This window comes from Acomys russatus, chromosome 28, assembly GCF_903995435.1.
Source record: "Acomys russatus chromosome 28, mAcoRus1.1, whole genome shotgun sequence".
In the NCBI taxonomy this organism is placed as follows: Eukaryota; Metazoa; Chordata; class Mammalia; order Rodentia; family Muridae; genus Acomys; species Acomys russatus.
In genome coordinates, this window is record NC_067164.1 from 36,671,954 (window position 1) to 36,684,238 (window position 12,285).

The following is a 12,285-nucleotide window of genomic DNA, read 5'->3' on the forward strand; positions in this document are numbered from 1 at the left end:
TCCACCAATAGAAGGTCAGATAATCCAGCAGTTGTCAGTCCGTGAGGCTGATGTCTCAGCCAGTCTTCTGCACATGCTGGAACCCTGAAGAAGTAGTGAAGGAAGGGACGTGCCAGCAAGGCTTCTGTATGTCCTTAAACGGGCTGCCACTAGACGATGTGGCCCACATTAAAGGTTTATCTTTACACCTCAAAAGTCCATGCTAGGGCTGGCCACTGGTGGCACACGCCTCATATGTCCTGCTCAATTTCTAAATAAAAACAATACCCAGTGCATAGTTAACATTACGCCCAGTATGAATGATGTAACTTATTTCCCATACAACTGCAAACAAAGCCTAGAACAGGTCCGGGGTCCTTTGAGGGCAGTGTTCCTTGATGTACATCTCTTTTGGTAACTCAAATAGGACCGTTAAGATATTCTCTCTCCCTCTCTCTCTCTCTCTCTCTCTCTCTCTCTCTCTCTCTCTCTCTCTCTCTCTGAATTATTATTTACACAGTACTCTGCCCACCTCTACACCTGGACACCAGAAGAAGGTACCATATAGATGGTTGTGAACCACCCTGTGGGTGCTGAAAATTGAACTCAGGGCCTTTGGAAGAACAGACAGTGCTCTTAACCACAGAGCCATGTCTCCAGCCCCACTGATACTCTCTTAATTGATGCTACATTACATGATAAAAGCAAACCTGTGAGGTGGCACACACCCTTAATCCCAGTACTTGGAGAGGCAGGGAAATCTCTGATTCAAAGCCAGCCTTCTCGGGCTAGAGAGAGATGGCTCAGAGGTTAAGATCACTGACTGCTCCTGTAAAGGTCATGAGTTCAATTCCCAGCAACCACATGGTGGCTCAAAACCACTTATAACGAAATCTGGTACTCTCTTCTAGCCTGCAGGCAGAATGCTGTATACATAATAAATAAATAAATCTTTAAAAAGAAAAAAAGCCAGCCTTCTCTCAAGACTTAGTTTCAGAACAGCCTGGGCTACACAGAGAAACGAAAAAGAAAAAACACAAAACACAAATACCTATACAAACGCATTGTCTTAGTTATGGCTACTGTTAGGATGAAACAGCATGACTAAGGCAACTTGAGAAAAAGGGTTTATTTGGCTTACACTTCATATCAAAGGAAGTCAGGACAGGAACCTGGAGACAGCAGAGGCCATAGAGGGGTGCTAGTTTATTGGCTTGCTCAGCCTGCTCTTTTAAAGAACCCAGAGGTGGCCCCACCCACAACAGGCTTGACCTTCCCACATCAGTCACTAAGATAAAGTGCCCTATGAGCTTGCCTATAGCTCAATCCTTCCTCTCCCTGCCCCCAACAGGGTTTCTCTGTGTAGCCTTGGCTGTCCTGGACTCACTTTGTAGACCAGGCTGGCCTTGAACTCAGCGATCTGCCTGCCTCTGCTCCCAAGCACTGGGATTAAAGGCATGTGCCACCACATTTCAGAAACCTGTCGATTATATTCCTTGTTCCTGCAGCTGGTCGTGTAGCTGCCAATGCTGTTTATTACTACCTGCCTTCACTACCCACCCCTATCTCCTTTACCCTAAGTGAGCGCTCTTCCTGGAGCACTGACCCATCCCTTTATTCCTGAGGGGTCTTTGTTGTCCTGCCTGGATTAGGCTGCTGTGGTTTCCTGTTGAGCTCTAATCACAGGACGCCCTAAAGCAACTCCTGCACTCCAGAGGTAATCTTTCTCATAACCTCCATCGTGGAGAAGCAATCCAGTCTCCTCTTGGCAATCTGGATCAGCCATCCCTCCTAACGCTCTTAGCCTAATGGCTCAAAGGCATCAGAAGCCAGAACTGTAGGCCAGCAGAACTTAATGGTGCAGGAACAGGAAGTAAAAATTTTCTTAGTGGGTCACCGAGAGTGATGGTGGAACTGTTCCTTTTTCCACTTCTTGATCCCTGGACCAGCAAGCCCTGGCTGTAGGAGAAGCTCTGCCATATATTGGATGCTAATTGAAACATACACTGCCTTCTGGGCAACTACTGTAGCCATGTCTTCAAAAGGCCGTTTTTCTGTCAGACTGGCTGATCGGGATGGGGGGTACATGGTAAGACCCGAGTTGTCCAGATAGCCCACTGTCACCCTTCTCCAGCTGTAAGGTACATGGTAAGACCCGAGTTGTCCAGGATAGCCCACTGTCACCCTTCTCCAGCTGTAGGGTACATGGTAAGATCTGAGTTGTCCAGGATAGCCCACTGTCACCCTTCTCCAGCTGTAGGGTACATGGTAAGACCCGAGTTGTCCAGAATAGCCCACTGTCACCCTTCTCCAGCTGTAAGGTACATGGTAAGACCTGAGTTGTCCAGAATAGCCCACTGTCACCCTTCTCCAGCTGTAAGGTACATGGTAAGACCTGAGTTGTCCAGGATAGCCCACTGTCACCCTTCTCCAGCTGTGAAGTGATCTCCGAAGCAATGCTGTGGAATGGCATCACAGATAAGACATTCTGTAAGTCCATGGATGGTAGTTCTGGCAAAGGCATGACAAGCAGGAAAAGCAAATCCATCACCAGAATGAATATCCACTAAGGACCAAACCTTGTCCTCTCCATGAGAAAGTAGTCCCTTGTAGTCAGCCAGGTCACAGCTGTAACTGGGTCAGATTGGGGGGTGGGATCCATACATAGCCTCTCCCTCTCTACCACCAGGGCCACTTCCTTCATATGCCTACTGGACAGACAGAGATGCCTGCCCCCAGGACAGATTATTCCCTAATTGAAAGTCACCGCTTTGGTTTGTTTTCTCAAGACAGAAGTATCTTTTTTTTTTTTTTTTTTTTTTTTTGGTTTTTTCGAGACAGGGTTTTTTTCTGTGTAGCTTTGGCCATCCTGGACTCACTTTGTAGACCAGGCTGGCCTCAAACTCACAGCGATCCGCCTGCCTCTGCCTCCCGAGTGCTGGGATTAAAGGCGTGCGCCACCACGCCCGGCTTAAGAGAGAAGTATCTTAACGTCCACCCTTCATCCATTTGGAGAGGCTGTTTGGGGTGATGGGGGTAGCTGAGCGGGAAAGTTCCTCCTCAGGTGAGATAAACCCTTGGGAATCTGAGGGTTCAAAGTTCTCAGCCTTGGTAGGGCCCTCCCACACAACTCCATCCAAGCTACAGGCCCTTAACTGCCAATGCCCTGTGGCCTCAGCCTGCCTTTCCTTTGTAGTTCAGCCAGTCTCACAATGGGTACTCCCTTTGACTTGCTGCACCCTGAGCTCTGCAGCAGCTGCTGGGGAGAAGCTTCTCTTCCAGGGCACACTTAGAACCCTCTAGACTGTTGCTGCGTACCTGGAGTTGGCCACTTTTATCACTAGTCTCATCGTTCTTTGCTTTGTTCTGAGGTATTTAAAGTTGGTCAGTTTTTTATGACTGCATTTTTTCTTTTGTCAGTTTATCCAGAAATGCTAGTAGCAACCAATCAGAATCTTTTATTTTTCCACAAAATTAAAAAAAATTTCTTTTTTTGGTTTTGTGTTTATAATATAGAGTCACCAAATCTGTTGCCTCTCACAGTTGGTCATTCTGAATAACCAAAAGCATTCCTCTCCTTCAGTCCTCACCAGGCCCACAGGAGAGGCTCCAGTAGTTGTGGGTCTTGGTAAAGTGGAAAAGCCTGGTGCAAGGTGATGGCGCACGTCTTTAATCCCAGCACTCGGGAGGCAGAGGCAGGCAGATTGCTGTGAGTTCAAGGACAGCCTGGTCTACAAAGGGAGTCCAGGACAACCAAGGCTACACAGAGAGACCCTGTCTCAAAACAACAAAGGTCTGGATCAAAGGTGACTCTTCCCATTCCAAATTATTTAATTAAAACCTCTCAAAAGTGTACCCAGCCTCTTTAGTTTTAGTTAATTACAGATCTAGGCAAGTTGACAACCATGACGGCCATCACAGGTCTGATCTCCATCCTGGCCTCATTGCTGTGTAAGCTGGAGACAGCTCAGGCTGTGCTTTTGGAAGACTAGAGTTCCCAGCATCACGATCAGGCAGGTCACAAACGCCTGTAACAACAGCTTCATAAGCTCTAATACCCCTTCTGGTCTCTGTGGGTACACACATACAGACACACACATATACATATGCATATACACACAGATACATACACAAATATATACACACACACACAGATGCACACATATACATAGACACACAGACACACAGATACATACACAAATATATACACATACACACATATACAGACACAAATCTCTGGTTGAGTTTTTTTGTTTTGAGACAGGGTTTCTTTGCAGCCTTGGCTGTCCTGGACTCACTTTGTAGAACAGGGTAGCCTCGAACTCACAGAGATCTGTCTACCTCCCAAGTGTGGGATTAAAGGTGTGCACCACCTCCCTTCACATATATGAATCTTAGTTTTTAAAAAAATCCCCTCTCAGGGCTGGAGAAATGGCTCAGAGGTTAAGAACACTGTCTGCTCTTCCAAACAAAGGTACTGGGTTCAATTCCCAGCAACTACATGATGGCTCACAAACATAGATCTGGTGCCCTCTTCTGGCCTGCAGGCTCACATGCAAGCAAAATATTGTACAATAAATAAATAAGTCTTTTTTTTTTTTTTTTTTTAATTCCCTCTCCCTTAATCAATGGATGACTTTGGATTTCTGGTGGTCCTGCCCTCCACCTGAGGCCTGAGATTTCCGGTGTGAGCCAACACCTGGTTTATTCAGAGCTGCGGGAACCACCCCTGTATGATAGGCAATATTCCATCAACTGCAGATGTCCCCAGATTTTTGGGACAGTTGGGGGATGGGACAAATGCTCATTAAAAAGGACTCAGTAGGATGAGGGAAGATTCATGTGTCGATGGTACCTGACTTAGTAGATATTGCAATAAAAGATAACGTGCTAAGATCTAGCAGAAGATAAAGGATGCTAAAGCCCTGGGCTCTGGGAATTAGGAACGTCAAGACAGGGTTTCTCTGTGTAGCCCTGGCTGTTCTGGACTCACTTTTTGTAGACCAGGCTGGCCTCCAACTCAGAGCAATCTGCCTGCCTCTGCCTCCCTAGTGCTGGGATTAAAAGTGTGGGCTACCACACCCAGCCCAAGAAAATACTTTTTAAAAAGGGATTTGTGGCTGAGAGGATGGTGGTGCACACCTCTAATCCCAGCACTCGGGAGGCAGAGGCAGGTGGATCACTGTGAGTTCAAGGCCAGCCTGGACAGCCAAGGCTACACAGAGAAGCCCTGTCTCAGAAAAAAATAAAAATAAAAAGGGATTTGTGTGCATGTATCTGTGTGGGGGTCTGTGCAGAGGGGCAGGTGTCTGTGGGTCTGCATAGGGTCAGGTGTGTGTGCACAGAGGCAGGTGTGTGTGGGGGGGGTCTGTGCACAGGGACAGGTGTCTGTGTGTGTGTCTGTGTATCTGTGCGCACACGCATAAGGGCAGGTGTCTGTGTGGGCCTGTGCACAGAGGCAGGTGTCTGTGTGTAGGTCTGTGTGTGTGGGTCTGCACAGGGGCAGGTGTATGTCTGTGCACAGAGGCAGGTGTCTGTGTGTGTGTATCTGTGCAGAAGGGCAGGTGTCTGTGTCTGGGTCTGTGCACAGAGGCAGGTGGTGTCTGTGTGTGTGTGTGTGTGTGTGTGTGTGTGTGTGTCTGTTGTGGAAGGGCAGGGATCTGTGTGTGGGTCTCCACAGGGGCAAGTGTATGTCTGCACAGAGGCCAGTGTCTGTGTGGGGGTCTGTGCACAGGGGCAGGTGTCTGTGTGTCAGTCTATGTGGGTCTGCACAGGGGCAGGTGTGTGTCTGTACACAGAGGCAGATGTCTGTGTGTGTGTCTGTGCGGAAGGGCAGATGTGTGTGTGTGTAGGTCTGTGTGGAAGGGCAGATGTTTGTGTGTGTGTGTCTGTGTGCCCCATGCGCACATAGGGGCAGGTATCTGTGTGTTTGTGCACAGGGGCAGGTGTGTGTGGGGGGGTTGTGCACAGGGGCAAGTATCTGTGTGTGTGCGCATATCTGTGTGGGGGTCTGTGCACAGGGGCAGGTGTGTGTGTGTGTGTGTGTGTGTGTGTGTGTGTGTGTGTGTGTGTGTGTGTGTGTATCTTCTGGCTAATTTTTATGTAAAATTGGATTCAACCCAAGATTGCATTGTTACTGCTTCTACCTTCCTCATTAGGATTCCCAAAAGAGCCTTTGATTGTATTTGGTCCGTGAGCTTTTTCCCCACATGCAGCCTGATTGATGGACAGCTTGTGGGGAGTGTGCTTGACTGAAGTCTTCAGGCTTCAGGCATTGCCTCTGCACTAAGTCATCTCACAAGCCTCATCTTTTCTTTTTTCTTTCTCTTTTGGACACAATGTTTCATGTGGCCTAAGCTGGGTTGTTGTTTGTTGTTTTACATATACAGTGTTCTGCCTGCCTGTACTCCTGCATGACAGAAGGGGGCGCCAGATCTCATTAACCACCATGTGGTTGCTGGGAATTAAACTCAGGACCTCTGGAAGAGCAGACAGTGCTCTTAACCACTGAGCCATCTCTCCAGCCCCCCCCCCCACCCCCCACTGTTCTCAAATATTTCATTCTGCTTTCTATTTTTTTTTTTTCTCTTTTGAGACAGGGTTTCTCTGTGTAGCCTTGGCCATCCTGGACTCACTTGGTAGACCAGGCTGGCCTCGAACTCACAGCGATCCGCCTGCCTCTGCCTCCTGAGTGCTGGGATTAAGGATGTGTGCACCACCACGCCTGGCTCTGCTTTCTAATTTTTTGTTTGTTTGTTTTTGTTTTTAGAGGCAGGGTTTCTCTGTGTAGCCCTGGCTATCTATCGTGGACTCCCTTTGTAGACCAGGCTGGCCTTGAACTCACAGCAATCCTCCTGCCTCTGCGCCACCACCCACCCACCCCACGCACCCCCTGGGATTACAGGTGTGCACCACCGTGCCCAGCAAAACAAACATTTTATTTGGAAAGACAAAAATAAAAAGCAGTGGCAGTGAAATAGTTCAACAAGGAAAGGCGCGGCCGGCAGCCCTGGACATGCGTCTGACCCGAGTCAGTCCACATGTGGGAAAGACTCCTGATGGCTTTCCCCTCACCTCCACAGCACAGCCACGTCAGGTACCATAACCCATGGGGAAGCTGCAAAGTCCCCACCCCCATGAGGCTCAGAAAGATGGCAGAGCCATCCCCTTATCCACGTGCTCAGGTTGGTAGTGTGAAGGAGAGGGAAAGATGTTTTTTGTTTAGGTACCAAATGTGTAATGAGGAACAGACTTGTGATAGAGCGGGTGATGTTTATTCCTTTAGAAGTTGAACCACTTTGTGGGGGAGCTTGGCTGTTCCCAGCTGAAAAACACCCTTGAACAAATTCTGAGAGGAGATATAAATGTGAGCCCAAAACAGGAGGCGTGGTCTTTGGAGAGTTGGAATTGCGTGGTTGTTTATTGCTGGCTTTCAAGACTCTCCTAAAGAGAACTGCTCCAGTGAAGGCTTCCGGGGCCACCCCGGCTGAGGTTCAGGTTCCAGTTGCTCCAGGTTGCAGCAGAAGAAATCCTGTGGACAGCGCCAGGAGAGTCGTTCCTGGGAACTGATACCCAGAAGGTTCCATTTTTTTTGTGCTCTTTAATCTTCTTTTCCTCAGGTTTATGCTAGTTGGGTTATAAGGGAGGTGGTCCTCGGTTTATAAGTTCATAATAAAATATAATTAAGAAATTTGAGCCTACAGTAGTGTGAGCAGAACATGCCCAGCAGAGCTTGCTTCCTCCTCCCTGAGATTTACGGCCTGAGGAGTGCCCCTCTACCGTGACTTCTACAGAGATCCGCTGACCCTACGTCCTTGTTCAGCTGTGTGAAACCACCGGTCTCTCACCTCTCTGTTCACCTGAATAGACTGAGCTTCTGGAGTGGGATGGTTTGCCTGTCCACCCTGTCCAACACTGCTCTGTGTCTGTGTTTCTGTCTGTGTGTTTGTCATTTCTTCATTCCCTGAACACCCCAGTCAGGTCTGTCCCTGGGGCTGTGCAAGGATGTGGCAGAGTTAGCCCTCTGTGCTCCGGGTTGTATGAGACTGAAGCAGGAACCCTGAGAAGTCAAGTCCAGGCTAATGATGGACGTCAGTGGACTTGCATGCCAGGGTCCCAGGTTCAATCCCCAGCACTAAGAGGGGGCTGCAGTTGGAGGTTCTCTTAAACTACTCAGCCAGTTCTAGGCCAGCCTGGACTCTATAGTGAGGCCCCGTAAGCCAAAGCAGGCTACGCTTGGTAGTGCTTAACTTTAATTTAATCAGTGCTCAGGAGATAGAGGCGGTGGTTCTCTTAAGTTCAAGGCCAGCATTGTTTACATAGATAAGTCCAGGACAGCCAGGGCTACACAGAGAAACCCATCTTGGAAAAATAAATAAATAAAGTATTTAGGAAAGGTAGAACTTGCTTATAATTCCAGCAGTGAAGATGCTGAAAAAAGAAAATAGGTTTAACTAGCCAGGGTTACACAGCCAATTCTAGTCTATCCTGGGCTACCTAGTAAGATCCTGTCTAGCTAGCCTGGTATACAGTTCTAGGTCAGCCACCACCACACTGTCTCCAAAAACAAAAACTGTATGAGCTCTGGCTTCCAGGTTCCTGCCCTGTCTGGGTTTCTGTCCTGGCCCCCTTCAAGCTGGACTACAATATGGAAGTGTAAGCTGAACAAACCCTTTCCTCCTGGACTTGCGGTTTCACCACAGCAATAGTAACCCTGACTAAAACAACGATGTTATGGAAGATTACAGAGGAAGCCGGAACGAGGAGGATTGTAAACCTCAGTGAAGGTAAACCAGGGAAGATGAGCAAGGCCAGACACCAGAGCAAGAACCAAAGCACTGAGTGGGATGGGAGAAACAGTTCATGCAACGTCAAAAGGACAGGTGCAGTCTGCCGCGGTGGGAGACAGGGTGAGAAAGCAAGGAGGAAGCCTAGAATGGTAAGATTTTAAATTGCTTTTGAGACAGGCTCATTGCAGCCCACATGGGCCTTGAGCTCCATATGTAGCCCAAGTTGACCTCCAGCTTATGATCCTCCTGCCTCAGCCTTGTCAGGATGTGCCAGTGGGCCTGACTAGAAATGCAAATTCTATGCAGGTGTCTCCCCTACACGTTCTGAGTGATGAAGCACTCCAAGCTTGCTGGGGCGCCCCCACCTGCAGCCTCCATTTTGTAAACTTGGGGGGGGGGCGCTCTTCCCATCACTACATGGTTGTTGACTGCCCTCTGCTGGTCAAGTTGTGTGCGTGCGTGTGCATGTAAACAACACTGTTTAAAGCTTTGTTGAAAAGACACCAGCAACAAAACCACCAGGCCTCTCCGGACACTCACAGTCCAGTTTGAATGAAGATGAAAACACTTATATTCACATAGTGAAAGAATTGAGTGGCGTGTCTGCGTGAAGAATGACTTTCCGTGAGATTAGGGTGCAGGATGGGAGAGCAACAGGTGATCAGGTAGGGTTTTGTCTTTGTAGGCAGGGTCTCAGGTAGCGCAGGATAGCCTCACACTTGCTATGTAGCGCAGGATGGTTTAAATTTCCACTCCTCGCTGGGCGTGGTGGCGCATGCCTTTAATCCCAGCACTCGGGAGGCAGAGGCAGGCGGATCGCTGTGAGTTCAAGGCCAGCCCTGGTCTACAAAGTGAGTCCAGGATGGCCAAGGCTACACAGAGAGACCCTGTTTCGAAAAACCAAAAAAAAAAAAAAAAAAATTTCCACTCCTCCTGCTGGGATTACAGATAAGCAGCCATCACACTCAGTTGTGGGGATCGAACCCACGGTTTCACATACACTAGTACGCCAGCAACTGAACTGCATCTCCAGTGCTTTCGCAAAGACGGTGTTGATGCAGCTCAGACTTGAACTAACAGCAGGCTCCTTGCTGCAGCTTCCCAAGTGCTGGGGTTGTAGACAGGCTGCAGGGCATGCAGCCAACGTTCATATGGAGACGGCGTCAACCACAGAGCAGAAAACCAGGTGATGGCATTGAGTAAAACCTTGGAAAGAAAAGTGGCTAAGAGGAGTCAGGGCAGCCGGGAGTTGTGGTGCACGCCTTTAATCCCAGCACTCGGGAGTCAGAGGCAGGTGGATCGCTGTGAGTTCGAGGCCAGCCTGGTCTACAAAGTGAGTTTGGGACAGCCAGGGCTACACAAAAAAAAACTCTGTCAGACAGGCCAACCTCGAACTCAGAGTGATCCACCTGTTTCTGCCTCTCAAGTGCTGGGACAACTTTTCAAATAAAGGCTTTGGAAAGTGGTATGCTCACTATACACTCATCCCTGAGGAAACGGGTATGGTTTAAAACATAGAAGGTAGCCTGGCATGGTGGTGCATGCCTGTAATCCCAGCACTCAGGAGGTAGAGGCAGGTAGATCTCTGTGAGTTCAAGGCCAGCCTGGTCTACATAGTGAGTCCAGAACAGCCAGGGCCACACAGAGAAACCCTGTGTCATATGTGTGATTTCAGCACTCAGGGGACGTCACAGCAGGCTACCCTGGGCTACATTGAAAAAAAAGAAAACAAAGAAAATATTTCATGTGTGCAGTTCACTGAGTGGTGGTGGAAGGGTGACAGGTTCCAGCTGGGGTGCATTAAGGAGAGTGCTGGTGGCTACAGAGCGGTAGGAGGGATGCTGCAGAAGCTGTGAAACTATGGCAACATACACAGAATTCTCGGAGACCCTTCGTGGAGAAGACCTTGCTATGCAAGCATGAAACATAAAAGAACGACAATGCCCATCAAGAACTGGGCACCGCCGGGCGCGGTGGCGCACGCCTGTAGTCCCTGCACTGGGAGGCAGAGGCAAGCGGGTCGAAGCGAGTTCGAGGCCAGCCTGCACTGTCTCGGAAAAAAAAAAAGAAGAAAGAACTGGGCACTGTGAGAAGGCTATAGGTTCCTTGGCTTGGTTAATATACACAGCAGTCTTAACCGGTACCTGGTACCTAGCACGCACTCAGTACCAAGTTACCTGACGTTGTTATCTCAGGAATATTTAAATGAAGGCTAAGGAATATGGCTCAACAGAACGGATGCCTTGCATACATTTGAACCACATGAACCTGGTGTGCACACGCTCTTGGGGGAAATAGAGGCAGGAGGATCCGAAGTTCATGGTCACCCTTCCATACTTGGCAAATTCAAGGGCAGCCTGGATACACGAGGTCCTGCCTAAAATTTAAAAAGAAAAATCCAAATGAGAGATTGCTTATTTCTTGGGTCTCGAGTGTCATCAGACTTCAAGGTGTGACTTCTGGTCACAAGTTCCAAAGACACCCTCCTTAGAAATTCCAGGTTTTGCCGGGCGTGGTGGTGCAAGCCTGTAATCCCAGCACTCGGGAGGCAGAGGCAGAGGCAGGCCATCGCTGTGAGTTTGAGGCCAGCCTGGTCTACACAGCAAGTCCAGGGCAGCCAAGGCTAACATAGCGGACCCTGTCTCAATAAACAAAAAACAAAAAAAGAAAAGAAAAAAGTCACTCACATTCCCAAACATGAAACGTTACAGAAGCGTCAAAATACCAGGTATTGTAACAGCAAGTACAAGTGCACTCGGCAGTTTGTACTCTATCCCAATCTAGCCCAGAGAAGTGGTGCAACCTTTCCTCTTCCTCATAGAGCTAGAAGACTCTTGTGAAGGCTAGAGTTCCCTCAGACTTGCTCCGGGAGGGGAGGAAAAAAAAGATGGTAGAATTCCGTCACGAACAGGATTCGAACCTGTGCGGGGAAACCCCATTGGATTTCGAGTCCAACGCCTTAACCACTCGGCCACCGTGACTCCCAAAACTATGGTTGGCCGCGCGCTTACAGAAAGGGTCCGCAGGGCGACCGCGGAGTGTGCGAGCTACCCCAGCGTGGGGTCGTGGCCCCGAGGCGCACACCTTGGCCGGTCTGGCCTTGCACCTCTCCGCCACGGCGCTCACCCCGAAGGACCAGGGCGTGCTGGGTGCACCGGGGCGAGGAGCGTCGCGGACACGCGTGGGGTTGGAAGGGGAATGGGAACGGACGAGGTTCCACAGGAACGCGCATGATGGGGACCACTCGAAGTTACTGGGCGGGGCTCCCGGAGACCGGCTTCCCAGTGGGGTGGAAGAGTAAACCCACTCCTGCTGCGCTGCGAGACGAAGTGGTGGAGGGCTCCGCCGCGGGACAGCTGCGCTCCGCCAGACCCCGAGAAAGCGGCGAGGCCGCCGCCGCCGCCACCGGGGACCCCCCCGAGCGCGCACGGGTCCTGCCGCCGGGAAGCACCCCAGATCGCGCCCGGGTCCTGCCGCCGGGGAGCACCCCGAGCGTCCCCAGGTCCTGCCGCGGGGA

The 12,285-nt window shown here is 49.8% G+C and overlaps 1 non-coding gene across 1 annotated transcript; it reads right to left on the reverse strand.

Moving 5' to 3' along the window:
• Positions 1–11,667: 11,667 nt before the first annotated feature.
• On the reverse strand, positions 11,668–11,749 carry Trnas-cga (transfer RNA serine (anticodon CGA)). Its single transcript has one exon. It is a non-coding gene; the product is annotated as a tRNA-Ser (tRNA).
• Positions 11,750–12,285: the final 536 nt, after the last annotated feature.